Source organism: Akebia trifoliata, chromosome 8, assembly GCF_017979445.1.
Source record: "Akebia trifoliata isolate Shusen 1 chromosome 8, ASM1797944v1, whole genome shotgun sequence".
In the NCBI taxonomy this organism is placed as follows: Eukaryota; Viridiplantae; Streptophyta; class Magnoliopsida; order Ranunculales; family Lardizabalaceae; genus Akebia; species Akebia trifoliata.
The window spans coordinates 27,997,458-28,019,454 of NC_141382.1; positions in this window are offsets into that span (position 1 = coordinate 27,997,458).

The window sequence follows — 21,997 nt, forward strand, 5'->3', positions numbered from 1 at the left end:
ATGTGACCGTTTTCCTTATATAATTTTACATTGTTTATGAATCATCTTTTCTTGATTAGAAATAATATATATTGTCATTATGCATGGCTTGGACATAGCCAGACGTTGATGTTCTAATGTGTGCTTGGATCTCGTGTACGTAACCAATAATATTATGCTTATGGTAATTTCTTTGGGGTTATATATATTCTTTTGCGTAGTTTTGTATTCAAATTGTGTTTTACAGTCTTTATTTTTTTTTAAAGAATCCAAGTATATGGATAAAACCAAGTAAGTTATTGGATAAACTATTTTGAGGGCTGAAGGTGACCCCTAATAGGGGATTCAAACTCAAGACCTCCACTTCCTAAGGCGTGGCCTTGGCCATCTCACCAACCTTTGGGGGTTTTGCACTTTTACCATTATAATGAAAGAAGGGTGGATATGATCGATGCAAATCAGTATTAATTATTTTTAAATTTTACAATCGTGTCCTTGCATCTTACCTCTATATTTTAGACCAACATACACATAATTTTAATTAATGTAGTCTTGCATCCTAACATATAAAATATCTATATATTTAGGATTTTTAGAACTAAAGATGAAAATAGTGAATATTATTGATGAAAATCCGCATTAATCAAAGTTTCAAGTTTTAAATTATGAAGTGCCTTGCATGTCTTACTTGTATAACCAAGGCCAGTACACAGATAACTTTAATTAAAATAGCTTTACATCTTACATAACAAAAGGAGCACTACCACTTTCTCACTTACCCTCATTTAAGATTTTTTAAAATCCACCTCTTTCTCTTCCATTCCGTCTCTACACCTATGTCTGTATCTCTCTCTCTAATATTAATCCCTTATCTCTTAGTTTGAATCCATTAAACACATTCAACTCTATCTTAATAATTATAATTACTGTGAAAAACAAAGTTGGCAAGAGGAGGACAAAAAAAACACACACAAAACACAAGGTTACTGTTGGAGATTTGATAGGAAAAATCCTATGATCATCGGATATGAGTAACTTATCAAGTTAGTTGCTACTTATATGGGATGGGATAAAACCCATTAGTAATTTTAAGCTTTTCATTCTCTTGACGTGTTGCCTACAGTAACCATCGTTTTTTTTTTTTTTTGGTGCATCTCTTCAATTTCTCATCTCTTTGAATCGTTGGCAACCCTTCATTGGTTATATAATATATTTGTAAATGTTTCAACAGAACCTGAATCGATCTATTTTCTTCTCAATAAATCATTGTGAGATCTTTCGAGTCTACTTCTACTTCTTCTCTCTCAAATCTCAAATTTTAATTCTCTTCTTAAGAGTGATTTGCACTATCAGTTCGTTAGGAATTAGAGAGATTGCAATAAAGATTGTTGAATCCTTTGGGGGCAGAACATCCATTCAACCTCGCAGCATTTGTGGACAGGACAAATTTGCCTTACAACAACGCGTTGGATGCGTGCCACAATCTGTGAAATTCTACTAATCGATAAGTTTCTTTCTTTTTCTTCTTCTTGATATTCTAAAAGAAATCGCTTGACAGAGATAATCAGAATTTAATTCAAGTAAGTCCAATCTCCTGGAATTTTGTTCATTGTATTCCTCGGATTTATCTTTTAGTTGCAGCAGTACACATTGTTGGAAATAACATTTACGTGGGTTCAGTAGTGTGCCTTCGTCCACCCATCAGATCAAGAACAATCACTATTTTCTTTCAAGTTTTTTAGCCATAGAAATCGCTATTTATAAAATCAGGAGCAGAGAAAAACTATCTCCCCAAAAATTAATTCTTTTGCTTATCGTCATTGATGTTTTCTTAAAAATGTTCTGTGGATCTTTGTACGCCGGTTAAAAATAAAAAAATAAAAAAATAGAAAGGTGCTAAATCACCGATTTTCTTTTTTCTAAAATATTGCATAAAGATTGAAGATGAGGACAATTAAGTAATTTTACATTAATTTAAGAAGATGGAGGCCAATGAATGCATGTCATCGTCTTGAAAAAGACAGGGTATTACTAATATTTACTATTATAATGAGAGAAGGCATAGTAAAAGTGGTTCGACACCAAATTTTAATGAGCCTTAGATGCCCTGATTTTATATTTAAATTTAATATAATCAAAATTATTTTTCTAAAAAAAATCAAGAAAATTTCAATCAATTATAAAATCACTTTGATTAATTTTTAAAATTATAAAAAAAATTATTTTTTATTATGTAAATTTTCAAAAATCATTTAAACAATATTTTAAATTACAAATAAGCTCTTTTGATATGTGTGTTTGCATATGACACCTTTTAGTATAGATAAAAAAAACTTTTTTTTTTTAGGACATGGTATCCCCGTTGGTAGCGGACCGGGCCCCGGTTCATCAGACAGTCCATTGGACAGGCCTGATCCAGTTTTCCAGTCATACCCGACAGGACTAATCCATGGCCTCATGCGCCTGGCCCACACAGCACATGCGGCAGTTAATCAAGGATGGTCCAGAGTTTCGAAAGCACAACCTAGAGGAGCAAACTCTAGTCATGCATCTTATCGCTGAGGCACACATGGAGGCTAAAATCATAGGTTTTTTGTTTTTCTAAAAGTCAGTGAGGGCTCTGCTTGTCATTAGTTTAAAAAAAAAAAAAAAAAGGGGGAAACCTCTAATATGATCAAAGTGTAAGGCTAAATCAGGGGTAGAGCCAGGATTTTCTTGTAGTGGGGGCATGCTATGGTTACTAGCTCCGCCCTTGGGCTAAATAATTGATTTTGAATTTTTTTTTTTTTTGCATGTTCAGTGTGGGCTAAAAACAAAGGGGGATCTCTAAAATGATTTGTTTGGTTTTCTCAAAATGTTCAATGGGGACTATAGCCCCCACTCGTCCCTAGTTAGCTCCGCCCATGTGTGGTATTATTATAATGAGCCATTGGATGTAATTATTATTATTTCCATTTTTCTCTCATAAGCATTTTCTGAGTAATACATAATGCGACATCAATACTTTTGCAGTATGTAATGGCTATCTATCCTTTTGAGCTTCTTCAATATACATATATACAATTAAGAACCTTTGCAGCAACTTATTTAATATAAATATATAAGATTTAAAGGAAAAAAATATTTATAATTTCAATGTTATTTCAGCATTTTCCTCATTTAAATTCATCCATTTCACAACCTTGAGATGTGTGACTGACAATTTAGAAAGTGGGCAACCACATATCTACATTTAGTTGCTTTTTTTTTTTTTTTTTTTAATTTTGCATACATTTTGTATTAATGGTTTCAACTAAATTTAACAAATTTCCTCAAGAAATAAATGTGGTTTTAAATGGTAAGTTTCCCTCTAATGGCTTTTATAAACCACAATTTGCAATCAAGATAAGCATTGAGGGTGAATCGAAAGCTCATCATTTTTCTTCTTCTTTCTGGTTTCTTTCATTTTGTTTTTATGAGACTAGTATAGTAGATCTCTAATGTTTATTGGGAATTGTTGGAGACATAGTTGGCTGGGAAAAGGGAATAGATGGTTAAAAATGGTTAAGTCGTTGCTCATGGCATTTCATGCAAACCCCTCTTCAATGGCTTTATAATTTTTATTTTTTACTCGACAATTAAATTAACCAACAGAGTATAAAATTAGGTATGCAAGACGCCAAATTTACGATGCCATAATCGGATGTTTTAACAAACAGGAATTTACTACTTGCATTTATTCAAATTTACTTTTATACCCTTATATTATATTTTCGACATCAAATAGGCCCTTGCTAAAGGTATAAAAGTACATTTAGATAAATGTACGTACAAAAGGTACCCTATTTTTGTAAAAAATTAATTCATGATTTTCTATGTATATATATATATATATATATATATTTTGATGGGTATGATTTTCTATTTTATTGATTTGTGACATGTGAGGATCTCTACCCATTGATAAGATGAACATGTAAATTTACAATTTTTAGATTATCATCTAATCTTGTCAATTCCTTGACCGCTTTTTGAACAGTAACCGATGATCTTTGCTTCATTTTTCTTTCTAGAGTTCAAATTTGTGATGGAACTTACGAGGTATTGATCTAAATGAAGCCACTGATCCAATATTTTGGTCAAACAAATCTCAGGTACTAGTGTGGAGATTACTAAAACCCTGTTTAATATACATTGTAATAAAGAAAGTGATTCTCAAGATCCAATCTGGACTTCGGGATGCATGATAAACAATAATACAATCCATTTTATTGACAGCGTAAGGGATTTAATTGTTATATTTGACAGAATTCGTGAAGTTAAAACATAAAATGTCCAAGTGGTGATCCAATCAATGACATCTGCATTGATATTCATTGCTAATTAATCTTAAAATGAAGCTCCATCAGGGAATATTGCTCGACACTTTCTACATAACAATGAGAAATTTGTAATTTGTTCATCCTTTTATAGTATTTTTTTTTTTTTTTTTGGCTCTTGAGCTCTGAATACTTAATTTTTCTTTTTTTGTATCATGTATGTTTTACCAAAGGCAAAATTATTGTGCCATAGGGGTTTTAAAATATTTGAATATCCCATTTGGTAATGAAATTCATTTACCAAATAGGATAGCTATTGTCCTCCCATTTAGTTAATTTACCCATATACTCTTATTTGGACATTTATTTGAAATACAAAACTAAAGGGCCAGGGCTCCCATGAATCACGATTTAAACATGAAATCCAACAGTTGATGTCAATTTCTATCACAATAAAACACATAGATAAATCTCAACCACATCATTTGTTTTTTACAAGTCATTCTTCATGAATCACACGGAATTGTGACCCTTTAAATAAATGCAAGGAGTGGCATGTTTTGTACTTTTCCCAAATTCCTTTTGTTCTATTATTATCTGGTGTTTTTGAAGGGAAAGAGTTGCAAGAACAATGGTCTGAACCGAAGAGGAAAATGATTATCCAAGAAGCATACAATGTACAAATGCAATAATATTGGCCCATGACCCTTTTGTCATTTTTTACTTATTATAAACATTTATGGAATCAAATAAAATTCCTTGACATTGTATTTATAACTTAGAACTTATCTAGACTAGTTTGTCTACAAAAAATGGGGAGTATTTCTTTGAAATATGGAACCTCAACAGGTAACCCTCAGGTCACAAAATAAGAACAAAGAAAATTGGTTTTGGTCGTTAAAACTCATTATGCTAATCTAGTTCACTCATAGACGAACTATACAAATATTCTTGACACCATTTCCAAAGTAAAATTGATTTTCAAATATCAAGATCTCATTGTTTATATGATTTTAATTGAATCATAAAGTCACTTTTTGTCCTTCCAAGTTATACACAAGTTTGTGTGAGAATTCTTTCACTTGTGCTTATGGCCCTAATTGAGTTGTCACAAGTTTGTGTGACACTTGAACTAGATCCAGCGGATTAGCTTGAGTGCCACATGGGTTCTAGTAAACGAGGGTCTAGACCCGTGACAATATGGACTGAAATCATACTAAATTTCCTAATAAGATTGATGTATGTTTTCACATAAGTGCATCAAGTCAACCCATTAAACCATCCCAAAGAAGTTTCTCCTTCTGGCATGACTTAATGAAGAAATGTTTTTACGTCAATAAATCTACTTAGCTTCTGTTGAGGCTTTAATCTTTTGAGATTAAGGGAATTTTCTAATGTATTGTGACCACGTAAGTGAGTTCTCCACCCAGCTCACCCTCAATCATGAGAATTCTATATAAATAAAGACAAACTACCTTGGAAGAGGAGAAATTGAGATACTAGAAGGATTTTCCAAATTGGATAAAATAATGAAGAAGCACTTATCGATTTATAGGAATGACTGAGGTGTGGATACAATCATTTTTTATTTATTTATTTATATTTATTATTATTATCGGTAAGCTGGGGTTAGAGGGCCCCTCCTTTTTATTAATTACTTCTTTTTGAAATAGTTACATGATAAATCATCAAGAAGAATGTTCTAAAAATCAATGGGACAAGAAATAAAATCATTAACCATGTAAAAAAGCATCCCAACGATCTCTAACGAGCCAAGAAATCAGCAGTTCTATTTGTCTCTCTCCACCAAAATTCAAATGCACAAATTAGGAACTCTTCCTTAATCAATTGAATTTCTTTGATTAAATTGGCATATTTCCAACAACTTTCGAAATCTCCATTTAAACATTTAATGGAATAAGATGAGTCTGAACTCACAAGAATCTGAGAGTAACTCTTCACTTTAGCCATCTTCAATGCCTTTAAAATAACTAGAAGCTCAATAGTAATGATATCATTTGCGTTTGTGTTAGACCAACCTGCAAATAGTAATTTCCCATCTGAATTTCCTGCAACAAAGCCAAAACCAACCCCCATGGAGGAAGATCCATCAGTATTGATTTTGAGGATATCTTGTTTTGGACACTTCCAAAAGCATAAAAGGATTTTAGGTTGCAAAAATTTACATTCACGGATCCAACTTTTGAAGATTTTGTTATATCTGTGATATTAGATTAAAGAAAATAAACAAAAAATCCTGTGAAATAAAATAATAAAATAAATACTATAAAAGACTATTTTAATATTGAAATGAGCGGGGCTTGTATTGGACACAATAGCCTTAAGACATATTTCACCCCTGTGATGTGTTAACAGTCTTTGGAAGTCTGTTTCTCGGGATACATTCACACTTGTACATGACAACACTCTTAATGTACACGTACAATTAAACTTGTAATGTGATTTGTACTCTCAAGGGCATAAGAAGAAATCTCTTGAAAATAGAAGGGGCACTATGCAAATTAAAAACTCATAAATTAAATAATACAAAAGAGGGAACAAATGAGAATTTATAGAATTAGAAGTGTCTCTTTAGACAGTCACCAAAACATGTGAAAAGTATGCTTGGGATTTGACTGTTTGAACAGACACACATGTCTATAGAGTTGTAACACCATTTGTGTGTCTTAGAACAGTCACGAGTTGACATCCTTTGTGTTTCTTAGACAATCACGAGAAGTAACTCATTGAGTTCAACTCACTGGATAAATTAATTAAAGTATAAGGCCCAACAAATTTTTAGTAAAAATGGGTCTTTCATACACATCCATATGAGGTTTTAATCAAAGATTTGCACCCATGTGCCTACACATCTGAAAGCGCCCTTGATCCGCAGGGTGCGCGAATCCGCTTTTGACCCTTGAGGTTTGGGAGTCGCCACCTAGTTATTACGGTCTACGAACCGATCAATGACTCTAAATAGATAAAGAACTAATCTAGAACAGAAAAAATTGAATTCGGGAATCATGTCACGGGGTTGAAGGTGTTAGGCACCAACCCCGCCCGGCCAAAGTCGGTCTCTACTAACTTTTCAAATAAGTTACATTGCTGAAAAACCTAGATAATAAAAAAATATATATATATATACCTTTTCGATAGCAAAGACCTTGTTCCCTCAGATCCGATAAAAACTGCTCCTTGTACCGTATTCCTTGCTTCGTTTTGTCTCCGGATTTGGATTTCTGATCTCCGAGGCAAGGTATCTCCTTTTTTTATCTGGATTCTTCAAATTTGTTATGGTTTTTGGGGTGTTTTCGAAGGACTTTTAGGTGTTTTTTAGGCTAAAATCGAAGGAGGGATGATAGGTAAGGAGTTGGGACTCCAAAACTAGGGTTTATGGGAGGCTAGGAGGGCTTTTAGACCTACTTCTCTTAGGGTTTATGATTTGATCCGAAAATAGGGTGTGAAGACTCCTATTTATAGATTTTTTTAAGGGTTGATTTAGATAGAATTAGTGTTTTATTAGAATTCTTTTAGTTAGAGTTGTATTTTAGTTAGAATTGTTTTATGTAGAATTGTATTTTAATTAGAATTGTTTTAGGTAGAGTTGTATTTTAGTTAGAACTCTATTAAATAGGATTATTATTTAATTAGAACTCTATTAGGGTTTTTGACTTTTGATCTTATTTGATTGACTTTAAATTTTTGGAGAACCCCCCTCTATTATATCTTTAATTCTTTGGACCCCAAATGGAGGGGTCCTTAAAGAAATATCTCACGAACCCTTAACAATTTTTCATGAGAGCCCAATTGATCGATTTTTTTAATTCAAAATTTTAAATTAATTTCATTAATATTTCACTTTAATTATTTAATATTTTATTTATTAATTTCGAAATTTTTAATTATGAAAATTGTGAAATTACCGTTTTACCCCCGGAGAGGACTTTTCACGTTTTAAGTCGGTTTTTAATGTTCTAGGATGTTTCAAAATTGATTTTTCATAAGGAATTCAATGGAAATATTAGTTTGTATCATTTATGAAATTTTTTGTGTGAAATGGTCATGAACTTTATGAGGGGCATTTTCGTTATTTTGTCAAATTCTGTTAAAATTGGCTAAATGATTTATTTGATTTCGATTTGTTGTTTTATGTGTTTGAATGGGTTTCCCTAAGCGTAATGTAGGCTTTAAGGATATTTTGATGTTAGGGGTATTTTGGTAATTTGATCATTTTTTAGTGATTTTTATCGTGAAGCTTCTTTTTATTTGCAAGATGATGATTTCTATGTTTCTGGGATCGTCTTTTTCTTGCGTAGCGTGGTTTCTACAGTTTTGTCAGTTCGAGATACTTAATCTGGATTTCTGAAACATATCTGGTAACAAAATAAAGCATTGGAATAAACATCCATCATTGGGAACCATTGCAATCAGATTAACGAGTTGATTAATCACGCGAGTGCAAAAATGGGGTGTCTACAGATGCCCCTCTTTGGCAGAGGGTTGAAGCAAACTAGATAGCAAATCTATTTCGGTAGATAGTGCGATATCCGAATGCCAAAGCTAGTGACAGTTCATTTTGCAGCCTGATTTAGCAATTCGTCAGGGTGTTCGGATCCTTGAGCGTAAAACTCTCCCCGAACTACAAGGTTGTAGGTCCTCGAGCGTGAGCTCTCACTGACAGTGTCAGATCCTTGAATTTTAAAGAATTCTCCTTGACTAAAAAGTGCAAGTGTGAGTGTGTGTATGTGTGTATGTGTGAAACTGAGTAAAAACGTGTCAAGTCCTAGAGATCTTCTCTCACTGACAATAATGATTCAAAATTGAAATGTACTTATGCAACAAAAGCAATCATGGCAAGGTTGAACAATGAGGTAATTGGAGTCATAACAATGTAGGAACTTTACTAAATCCTATTTGAAATTCTTTTTTAGAGTTCGAAAAAATTTGAGTCTCGTTTATCGGACTCGAACTAAATGTAGCCATGCTTCTTGGGCTAAAGAACTTAAATAATCCTGTTAATTCAATATGATTCAAACAAAGCTAGAGTCTCGTTTTTCGAACTCTGACTAAAGTTTATAGGAACTTAAACAATGCTATTAAAATTGGAGTCTCGTTTCTCGGACTCAAACTAAGGTATATAAGTACTTAAAAAAAAACCTATTCATTCTATGATTCAAAAATTGGAGTCTCGTTTCTCGGACTCGCATTTAGGTTTGTAGGCACTTCAAAAAGCTTATTCATTCTATGATTCAAAAAGTTGGAGTCTCGTTTCTCGGACTCGAACTTAGGTTTATAGGTACTTCAAAAAGCCTATTCATTCTATGATTCAAAAAGTTTGAGTCTCATTTCTCGGACTCGAACTTAAGTTTGTAGGCACTTCAAAAAACCCACTTATTCTATGATTCAAAAAGTTGGAGTCTCGTTTCTCGGACTCAAACTTAGGTTTATAGGCACTTCAAAAAGCCTATTCATTCTATGATTCAAAAAGTTTGAGTCTCGTTTCTCGGACTCGAACTTAAGTTTGTAGGCACTTCAAAAAGCCTACTCATTCTATGATTCAAAAAGTTAGAGTCTCGTTTCTCGGACTCGAACTTAGGTTTATAGGCACTTCAAAAAGCCCACTCATTCTATGATTCAAAAAGTTGGAGTCTCGCTTCTCGGACTCGAACTTAAGTTTGTAGATACTTCAAAAAGCCTATTCATTCTATGATTTAAAAAGTTGGAGTCTCGTTTCTCGGACTCGAACTTACTAAGCTACATTTTTCGGGCTTAGATTTATAGGAACTTCAACAATCCTATTAATTCATTCTATGAAAAAAAGTTAGAGTCTCGTTTCTCGGACTTGAACTCACTAAGTTGCGTTTCTCGGACTTAGATTTATAGGAACTTCAACAATCCTATTAATTCATTTTATGATTCAAAATCGAGCTCAAAGTTTGAAAGATCAGGTCTTTATTGGCTTATCATGCATCTGGATTCATAATTATCATTGGACTTCATCGGACTTCTAAGTAAGATTTTTCTTTTTATCATGTGATTAAGAACAAAACTTTAGAATTAAATGACTTTCAAAAATGCCCCTAGTTTCAAGGTTGGCTTTAACTAGAACTTGACTACGAGACTGATGGAATGGATTACGCTTGAAAAATATGGACTCTGATGTATGACAGATAGAAGAACTGACATTCTTTTAAATTTAAAACTCTTAAGGTTATCATATGTGCAATAAGGGATTGATCATTTTCATTCGAATTTCTTTTGAAAAATGCTTGAGTTGGACTTAAAAAATCTTGATAAATATTAAAATAGAAGATCTTTCTCTTCAAAGTGGTTGGTGGTTCTACATCTTCCATTAACGAACACTTGAACAAGTAAACATACTCTTAAAGATCCTACAATGTTCAAGATGACTTTTGATTTTTTCGACTTCAACTTTGTCTTTGTTGGATGTGAGCTCTTGACTGAAAAATGAATATTGTGGCTTGAATGGTTCTACATTTTCTAGTTTCTGCAAAAGCTTCCTTCTAAATTTTTCTTCTTGACGGGACCTTTCCTCCCATTTGATGATGCTCTCATTTTTGCTTAGATCGCCTATTTAGGTTTTCAATCTAGTGGGCTTTGTTTTTCTTTTTCTGATGATGCCTTGATTTTTGTCTAGGTTGTCTTTTCAGGTTTTCAACCTAACAGGCTTTCTTTTTTTATAGTTATGCCCTAAATTTTGCCTAAGTCGCATTTTCGAGTTTTTGACTTAGCGGGCTTCTCTTTTTTTTCTTGATGATCTTGAATAACCAACACGACAACTTCTTAGTTCCCTACACCTTAACCGAATCAATTAACATTCAAGAGGACTTAATAGGTGGGCTTGGGATATGGTTCAGAAAGAAAAGATATAAGGCTCAACTTCCCAAAATGCCCCTAGTTTGATATTCTCTCTTTTCTGTCAATTATTTTGATTTTTTCTAAGTACCCCTAGTTTGGCATTCTTTTCTTTTTATCAATTCTTTTGATTCTTTTTTCTAATGCCCTTAGTTTGACATTCTTTTCTTTTGAACCTTTCAATAGGGGATTTTCTCTTTAGATGACATTTTTCTTAAGAGAATACACTTATTCTTTGCGTGACCGGGCCTGAAGTAACTTCTCAGGTTGCCTACGTACCCCAAATATATATATATTTTTTTGAGATCAGATCGAAACGTAGTTCATACCTAAACTTCTCTCCCAAGGTTGGTTGGTATGGTTTAGAAAGAAGAGGCTATTGATTTTTGTCAGAGGCTGTAAGGGGCTTAAAAAAGGTTATCTTTTCCTTGGTAAGACAGAAAAATAGTTCGATCAAAGAAGGCCTCCTTTGGTGAAGTGCTAATTGATTTCGTTAAAGTTCTAGGAACTTGATATCTTGATTGCTCTATCGAGTAAGGTCTTCTTTTGAAAATGAGTAATCTTCAATCTTCTTCTGAGAATGAATAATCTTCAGTCTTTTTCTGATAAAGAGAAATCTTCAATCTTCTTTTACAAAGTTGAGTGTGATTGACTTCTTTGTATTTGACGTTGACTCATTCAATTCTTTCCAAATTTCGAAAAAAATCTTATATTCTTTCGCGAATGAGAACTATTTTTTCTTAAATGAAAAACATGATAAATCCCTTCTTGCAAATCTTAACACCTTTGTTGATGGTTTCAACTACATCATTCTTGATAATCTTTGATTTTGAAGTTCACCCTCAACTTTAGGATTTGATCTATTTTGGTGCAATCTATCCATATATTATCACGAGACCATACAGGAACGTTGTTGAATTTCTCAGGTAAATTTATTATTCTCTCATGTTCTTCTAAGGAAAATGTAATACCCATTTGCATTTTTTGAGTGTACTATTTAATTCAAATATTTATCAAGCTTGATTAGTGAGCTTTGAGGCATTCTTCATATCCAATCAAAAGCTTCTATATTTTATTGGAATTGAAAAACATAGACTGACAAACTCGACTAAAACTTGAAAGTTGAAGAAGACTAACGTAACTAACTGGATTTAAAAACTGACGAAAACTGGATTGAAATTCAAAGAAAACTCAGGGATAATTATCTACAAAGCGAGAAGGTCCTTCTGGGTAGATGGACTACTTGGACTTGACACTGGTACTTTGACTAGACTACTCTTTTGACGGACCCTAAATGACACAGATGAGGGTTTAGAACTTTTAGGGGTACTTAAAATTAACCATCGATTCTGAAGGTTTGACTTTTAATCACATAATTAAAATTTTGATATAAATTAGCCCTCCGGTGGAAAATATTAAATCCAAATGCACTATAAGTTTATAGTGACCAAGAATGTGAGAAAGGTTAGAAATGGGTCTACCCCTGATTCGGATTGAGCCTTTGATTAGACAAATTAATTTGATCCTACGATCGAATCTTTCTATACAAAGTGGTCTGGATCTTTAAAAGTAAAACCAATTAATCCAATTGATTTAGTATTGATCAATTTGATTCATTTGTCAATTGGGCAAACTGGTTTAAGTGGTTTAAATTAATCGGTACATTTCACCGATTGGGTCGGACCGATATTGCGAGTTCTATTTGATTATTGTGGATCGGTCCGCCCACTTACCTGTTGGTTGGATTGAATAAAGCAACCCGGGAACACCCATAGTCAGTTCGGGTCGTGACCTATACGAAGGCTTCTAGACTCTAGGTTTGTCACGTGCAATGCAATTTAACTGGCCACCCTTGCCCAAATACACCTATATACCTCTCGATACGTGATGACTTGGTTTGATATACCGTATAGGTGATGCCCCAGTTTGATATACCCTAAGGTACGTGACTGGAGTTGTGGTTTTCATGAATGACGTCACATCTCCGAAGAGACAGGGCCACGTACTAGTGCCACATTGGCTATATAGAACGTGTAAGTGTGCAATGCAATAATATAAACGTGTTATTGGTGTGTGCATAGTAGGGTGGGGTATGCCCGGGATTTTTTTAAATAAATGGGCCCATAGGCTTAATCAAACCATCACAACATGAATATCATATGAATATTACCCACATAATTCATCACATCAAGATTAAGATCAAAGTATGCACATCAAAATATATCTATCAAGATCATGGCAAATCAATTAATGAGCATGGCATATAATAATTGATCAAACAAACATTGCAATAAGCATAATTTAAAAAAAATTTAAGGTCCAATCAATGATCACTTTTGGGTGATCCAAAATAAATCGAGATTCCAATAGATGTTACATTGATGATAGAATGACAATTGTTGAGATGAGCTCACTCTTAAGAATATTAATTGTGCTAACATTAGATAAATTCGGATTTTCTGTGAATTAGGAAAATACAATCCGAACTTGCATCGATGATATCTAAGGCTCTCGATAACGAAATCGAGTGAACTCAGGTTTTAAATTAAGCTACTCGATGAGATCTACATTTTATTAATAGGTGCCCAGACTTAGTTCTCACTAGAATATTCTGTAAAAACGTTTTAACATTGCTGTCCCAACCTTCATTCAGAAACAATTCCAGATTTACAGATTGAACTTGCATCGATGATATCTAAGACTTCTGATAACAAAATTGAGTGAACTCAAGTTCTAAATTAATCTATTCGATGAGATCTACGTTTTATTAAGAGGTTTCCAGACTTAATTCTCACTAGAATATTCTGTAAAAACGTTTTAACACTGCTGTCCCAACCTTCATTCAGCAACAATTCCAGATTTACAGATTGAACTTGCATCGATGATGTCTAAGGCTTCTGATAACGAAATTGAGTGAACTCAGGTTTTAAATTAATCTACTCGATGAGATCTACGTTTTATTATAGATTTTCAGACTTAATTCTTATTAAAATGTTTTGTAAAAACGTTTTAACACTATTGTCCCAACCTTCATTCAGCAACAATTCCAGATTTACAGATTGAACTTGCATTGATGATATCTAAGGCTTCCGATAACGAAATTGAGTGAACTCAGATTCTAAATTAATCTATTCGATGAGATCTACGTTTTATTAAAGGTTGCAAGACTTAATTCTCATTAGAATATTATGTAAAAACGTTTTAACACTGCTGTCCCAACCTTCATTCAGCAACAATTCCAGATTTACAGATTGAACTTGTATCGATGATATCTAAGGCTTCCGATAACAAAATTGAGTGAACTCAGATTCTAAATTAATCTACTCGATGAGATCTACGTTTTATTAATAGATTTCCATACCTAATTCTTATTAGAATGTTTTGTAAAAACGTTTTAACACTGCTGTCCCAACCTTCATTCAGCAACAATTCCAGATTTACAGATTGAACTTGCATCGATGATATCTAAGGCTTCCGATAATGAAATTGAGTGAACTCAGATTCTAAATTAATCTACTCGATGAGATCTACATTTTATTAAAAGTTTCCAGACTTAATTCTCACTAAAATGTTTTGTAAAAACGTTTTAACATTACTGTCCGAACCTTCATCATTCCATCATTTTCATATGTCTATTTGAATCTTTCATTATTTAGGGGTCATTCCGAATGACTTTCGATTGAACCATAAAAAAATGATAATATGCAAAAGCAGAATCCATAATCCAAAAACACAATCAATAATTGAATGAATAAAAAAAAAAGGAGGATAAAAACAAAATAAAATAAACAGGCAAATTGATAACTAGAAACAAAAACAGTCCAGGTCGTTTTAGCAATGCTCCCATACTTGGGGTTTTTCAAGTCTGATCCTCAAAAGTCGCCAGTGGAGTCACCACTGAAAGCACCCTAGATCCGCGGGGTGCTCGAATCCACTTTTGACCCTTGAGGTTTGGGAGTCGCCACCTAGTTATTACGGTCTAGGAACCGATCAATGACTCTAAATAGATAAAGAACTAATCTAGAACAGAAAAAATTGAATTCGGGAATCATGTTACGGGGTTGGAAGGTGTTAGGCACCAATCCCGCCCGGCCAAAGTCGGTCTCTACTAACTTTCCAAATAAGTTACATTGCTAAAAACCCTAGATAATAAAAAATAAAAAAAAACATACCTTTCCGATAGCAAAGACCTTGTTCCCTCAGATCCGATAAAAATTACTCCTTGTACCGTATTCCTTGCTTCGTTCTGTCTCCGGATTTGGATTTCTGATCTCCGAAACAAGGTATCTCCTTTTTTTATCTGGATTCTTCAAAATTTTTATGGGTTTTGGGGTGTTTTCGAAGGGCTTGTAGGTGTTTTTTAGGCTAAAATCGAAGGAGGGATGATAGGTAAGGAGTTGGGACTCCAAAACTAGGGTTTATGAGAGGCTAGGAAGGCTTTTAGACCTACTTCTCTTAGGGTTTATGATTTGATCCGAAAATAGGGTGTGAAGACCCCTATTTATAGATTTTTTTAAGGGTTGATTTAGATAGAATTAGTGTTTTATTAGAATTCTTTTAGTTAGAGTTGTATTTTAGTTAGAATTGTATTTTAATTAGAATTGTTTTAGGTAGAGTTGTATTTTAGTTAGAACTCTATTAAATAGGGTTATTATTTAATTAGAACTCTATTAGGATTTTTGACTTTTGATCTTATTTGATTGACTTTAAATTTTTGGAGAACCCCCCTCTATTATATCTTTAATTCTTTGGACCCCAAATGGAGGGGTCCTTAAAGAAATATCTCACGAACCCTCAACAATTTTTCATGAGAGCCCAATTGATCGATTTTTTTAGTTCAAAATTTTAAATTAATTTCATTAATGTTTCACTTTAATTATTTAATATTTTATTTATTAATTTCAAAAATTTTAATTATGAAAATTATGAAATTATCGTTTTACCCCCGGAGAGGACTTTTACGTTTTAAGTCAATTTTTAATATTCTAGGATGTTGCAAAATCGATTTTTCATAAGGAATTCAATGGAAATATTAGTTTGTGTCATTTATGAAATTTTTTGTGTGAAATGGTCATGAACTTTATGAGGGGCATTTTCGTTATTTTGTCAAATTCTGTTAAAATTGGCTAAATGATTTATTTGATTTCGATTTGTTGTTTTATGTGTTTGAATGGATTTCCCTAAGCGTAATGTAGGCTCTAAGGATATTTTGATGTTAGGGGTATTTTGGTAATTTGATCATTTTTTAGTGATTTTTATCGTGAAGCTTCTTTTTGTTTGCAAGATGATGATTTCTATATTTCTGGGATCGTATTTTCCTAGCGTAGCGTGGTTTTTTACAGTTTTGTCAGTTCGAGATACCTAATCTGGATTTCTGAAACATATCTGGTAACAAAATAAAGCATTGGAATAAACATCCATCATTGGGAACCGTTGCAATCAGATTGACGAGTTGATTAATCACGCGAGTGCAAAAATGGGGTGTCTACAAATCGCATGTGCACACACGCACTGAGGTTTTTTCGAATCAATGAGTTAAAATCCCTTTTAAAACGCATAGACCCTCATGTGCGAATGGATTTTACCTATATCTCTCTCTCACAATTACTACACTATATGAGATCTTCTATATAGGAGTTACACTCTCTAATTGTTTCTATTTGATTTGGGACTAAAGAATTTACACCACAACTTGAAAAATAAATCACTTTCATTTTTATTTTTATTATGGGTTTCACTATTACTTTCATTCAAAGTATAAGATAAATCCCACATTTTTCCATCAATCCCCCTATATGAATGGAGAAAGTTGAAACTAGAGAAGGAATATGATAAAATATTTTAAAAATGTAGAGAACATAATAGGAAAGGTAATGCATCAAAAGAAGTAACTTGTGACTTTAAACTTTCTTTAGTGAGAGTCTATGGATTTATTAGACTAAGTAGTGAACATAAATTCTAAACTATTCAATCTTTCATGTAAATCAAGACAACAGACTTCATATATTTTATTTCCAATCATAGTAAGTTCTTATAATTGTGTTCATTTTGATCCTAAACAATCCCAGATTTATGAGTATTCTAGAAAATCTAACTTTTTAAGATTCTTATAGAACTGATGTAGTTTTACATTCACATAGGTGATATCATATTAAGAGTATCATGTTCTACCCCATTTGTAAATATAAGACATATGCATCATTAAAAGCTTAGCTTATCCTAAACATTCATTATAGACAACACTTAATGTGTCACAAAAACGAGCAGAAGAAAAATCTTCTTAGTACTATTGGTTGAGTCACTCACTACCAGTTTTTTTTATTTTATTTAAATCTAGTCTATAGGATCTCCAATCATTGGGTTAGATTTCTATTGAGATGACTTATAGATATAAGCTTTAATCCTATTTCCCTCAATATATGATATATATGTTCTTTAGACAAACCTTTAATAAAAGAATCTGCAAGGTTTTCTTTAGACTTTATAAAATCGATAGAAATAACTCTATTTGAGATCAATTGTCTAATGACATTGTGTCTACGACGCATATGTCTTGACTTTCAGTTATAAATAAAATTTTATGTATGGGTGATAGCTGCTTCGTTATCATAATGTACGCAAATTGCAACCACATATTTTTTCCATTATGGAATATCCTCTAAGAAATGATGAAGTCATTTTGCTTCTTTTTTATTTTATCTAAAGTAATAAATTCAGATTTCATTATGGAATGTGTTATACATATTTGTTTCTAGGATTTTCATGAAACGACTACACTACTAAGTGTAAATACATAATCACTGATGGATTTTGACTCTTTAAAGTTTGACATTTAATTGATATTACTATATCCATCAAGTACAGTTGGATATCTAGTATAATACAATCCATGGTCTAGTCAATCTTGCAATCATTATTGTATTCATATTCTTTTGGGTAACATACATGTTACTCTCTTATTTTACTCTTCAGTTGTAGGATTGGTGATTCTATTCGAAATCCAAAGTGAAGTTAAGATGCCAAATTAGATGGATGTGCTAGAAGATTTTGCTAGAATATGCTTCAAGTCGTTGTAAGTCGATGAGACAGTAGTAAGTTATGTATGCTTGGTTTCTGTGGAACCACAAGAGGATGGGTCAATGGATATAACCACCAATCTGTGGATTATAGTGGAGTATTAGGAAGGTGTCTAAGGATGTAAATATGTTTGTATAAAGATTTTGTGTGGGGTTACTGTGGACACGGGATTTCGAATATTCTTCAAACATCCCTCCACTTTGGGGTGTTTTGGAGTCGCCACCATTCAAATTGGTAAAGGGGTGTGAATGGTCACCCGGATTTGTGTTTTTAAAAAATCATGTCATTTTGTTGACTCTCGTAAGATAAGGTGTATGGTCCAACCTTGATTCAAGGTAAGGGGGTCCATTTATGGAGTAGGGAAGGTGTTAGGCACCCTACTCCATCCACGTAATGTGGTAACCTCGGATTCGATCATTTTTAAGATAAAAGAAAATATAAAAAAAAAATTTGATATGTGCCCTCTAGTGTGAGGGGCTTTGATGTTGATTTAGTCCATTGAGGGCACCCTTATTGAAAAAGGGGCCCTTGAAGGACTCAAATCATTGTGGTGTGTGCAAGGTGTAAAGAGAGGGGAGAGTTGAAGTGGGGGTTAGAAGGGATGGTCCTTTTTTTTAAACCCACCTTGTCCCAATCTTGATCTTCAAGACTTTTCTTGATGTTCTTCTTTTGAGTGGACTTGGACTTGCTTCCTTGATTTGCTTGAGAGAGGGTTGAGATTTGAGAGTGAGGTGTTGAAAGTAGAGTGTTGAGATGAGATGAGAGAGGGTTGAGTGTAGTGAAGAGTAAAGTAGAGAGTTGTAGTGTTTTGAGGATTTTTTCTCAAATTTTCATTAGGTGTTGTAAGAGGAGAATGGAGGGATTTTTATAGAGGTTGTGGGGTATTTTAAGGGTATAAAGGGGTGGAGGATGAGAATAAAGGTAATGGCATGGATTTGAAAGAAGAGGGGTAATGAAATTTGAGGAGAAAATAAGGGTAGTTTTGTAATGAGGGAAATGGGTTGTGTTTTAACCCAAATGGTTTGGATCTTACCCCAAATCCATTGGGTAGAGTGTTTGTGGGGGTGAGATGATGGTGATGGTTGATGGGTGTAAGGAGTTGTTTGGAGAATGAGTGTAGAGATGGTTGAAGAGGTAAGGTGTTAGATTTGAGAGGATGTGTCGTGTAAGAGGTTGATTGGTTGGATTTTAGGAGAGGTGAAGGGGATGATGACATGTGGCAAATGGGGAGATGATGATGATTGGTTGATTGGTGATGGTGGTTAGATGATTAGAGAGAAGAGTATGGGAGGTATGGGTTGAGGTGATTTTAGGCGAGTGTTTAAGGGAAGTGATGGATAGATATGGGTTGTGATGTGGGTGGTTAAAGAATGAGGGATAGGTTAGGGTGTAGGGTATGGGTTGATTGTGGTTGTTGATGCTGAGAAGATGGGGCAATAGGTTAGGTTCGGGTAGGGTTATGGGTTGCGTTGTGGGTTGTTGATGATGAGAGGATGGGGGATAGGTTAGGTTCGGGTCAGGGGTTATGGGTTGCGTTGATTAGATGCGGGATGTGGAAGGAGATGATGACATGTGTCATCTCTTAGTGATTGGTTTGATGAGATTGATAGGTTGGGTTGGGTTTGGGTATTGAATGATGATGGGTTAGATTGAGTTTGGGTAGTGGATGGGCTTTGGTCTTTAGTAATGGCTTGGGTAGGGTTGTGGACTTAGATAATGGATTGGGTAGGGTTTTGGGCTTAGGTGATAGATTTGGGTTGGGTTGTCGAATAGTGTTGGGTTGGGTTTAAGTTGGATTGGGTTGCTTTTAGGATGTATGAGAGTGGTGAGTGTGTGCGGGTCCTGGGCCACGTAAATGGCCTCGAACCTTTATTAATTGAAGCGTATTGGATTTCGTGTAGGTTTGGGCTTCAGGGCCCATTCCAATTTTCGATTTTTGGGGGCATCTTACGTCGAGGGCCCGCTCAAATTCGGGTGTCTACAGTTACTTTTAGAGTTTTGTTAATCTCAGACTTTTTATATTTTGACTGTACATAGTGGATCATGATATATATATGGGTCCCGTTCGGCACCCAACCATTTACCTAACAATTTGCCCAATCATTTTTGTCTTACATGGGTTAGAAGTTTTGGAATGGATTGATTTTTGGTGAGGATGATCTCTCTATGGTGAGGAGATCATCCTCACCAAAAATCAGCCCATTCCAATACTTCTAACCCCATGTTTACAAGTTGAAATATCGTGGACCGTCCATGTTTTGTAAATCATTTGTGATGGGGTTATAATTTTTGGAATGGGCTGATTTTTGGTGAGGATGATCCTCTCACCATAGAGATCAACCTCACTAAAAATCAGCCCATTCCAAAACTTCTAACCCATGTAAGACAAAAATGGTTGGGCAAATGGTTGGGTAAATGTTTGGGTGTTGAACATTTCCATATATATATATATTCCATATACCCCTATTACGACTCACATTGCGACACACCAGTGTTTTGTCTTATATGGGAAAAAATGTTTGGAATGGGCTGATTTTTTGTGAAGATGATCTCTATGGTGAGGAGATCATCCTTGCCAAAAATCAGCTCATTATGAAACTTCTAACCCCATGTTTACAAGTTGAAAAATTTTAGATCGTCCAATTTTTGTAAATCAATTTTGATAGGGTTAGAAGTTTTGGAATGGGATGATTTTTTTCCATGATGATCCCCTTATCACAGAGATCATCCTCACAAAAAATCAGCCCATTCCTAACATTTTTGCCCATATAAGACAAACGGTGTGTCGCAATGTGAGTCGTAATAGGGGTCGTAATAACGCATCCATATATATATATATATGGGGACAGTTCAATAGCTCTAAAATTTGCCAAGTTTGGTGTCAAACATTTTTCAAAATATGGGTTAGAAGCTTTGGAATGAGCTGATTTTTTGTGAGGATGATCTCTATGATGAGGAGATCATCCTCACGAAAAATCTGCCTATTCCAAAACTTTTAACCCCATCAAAAGTGATTTACAAAAATTGGACAGTCCACAATTCTTCAACTTGTAAACTAGGGTTAGAAGTTTCAAAATGAGCTGATTTTTTGTGAGGATGATCTCTTCACCGTAGAGATCATCCTCACAAAAAATCAGCCTATTCCAAAACTTCTTAACCCCATCAAAGTGATTTACAAAAAATGTTTGGCACCAAACTTGGCAAACTTTAGGGCTGCCGAACCGCTCCCTATATATATATATATGTGTGTGTGTGTGGTATATATTCATTGAGGATTTATTATGTACTTTAGATTTTAAATTCCTCCATAAATGGATCATGTGCCATTTTTTAGTAAGGAGAATTGTGAAGTAACGTGTCAGGTTGTGACCTCAGGCGGGAGGGTAGTGATGAGTTCTTGACTGATTTTGTCCCCACTATAAGGAGAAGAACATGTGATTCAATCTTGCAATGTAGCAAGGTGATTAGCACTATTTCAGATCTCAAGATTTTCTCAAATTTTTAAGATTCGAACCAAAATTGAAATTACATCTCTATCAAATTCAAAACAAAACTTTGGGTTTGATTTTTTTTTTTTAATAAGTAGAACTATATTTTAAGGTTTGTAATCAAGATTAATGGATAGAAAATTGAATTTATTGATTAGAAAATCATTTTATCGGTGAAAGTTAATTGTATGGATCGATCTATCCAAACCCATGGTTAAAATTGAATTTTAATAGTGAAAATCATAAATTATCGACGAGAAATCAATAATTAATAGA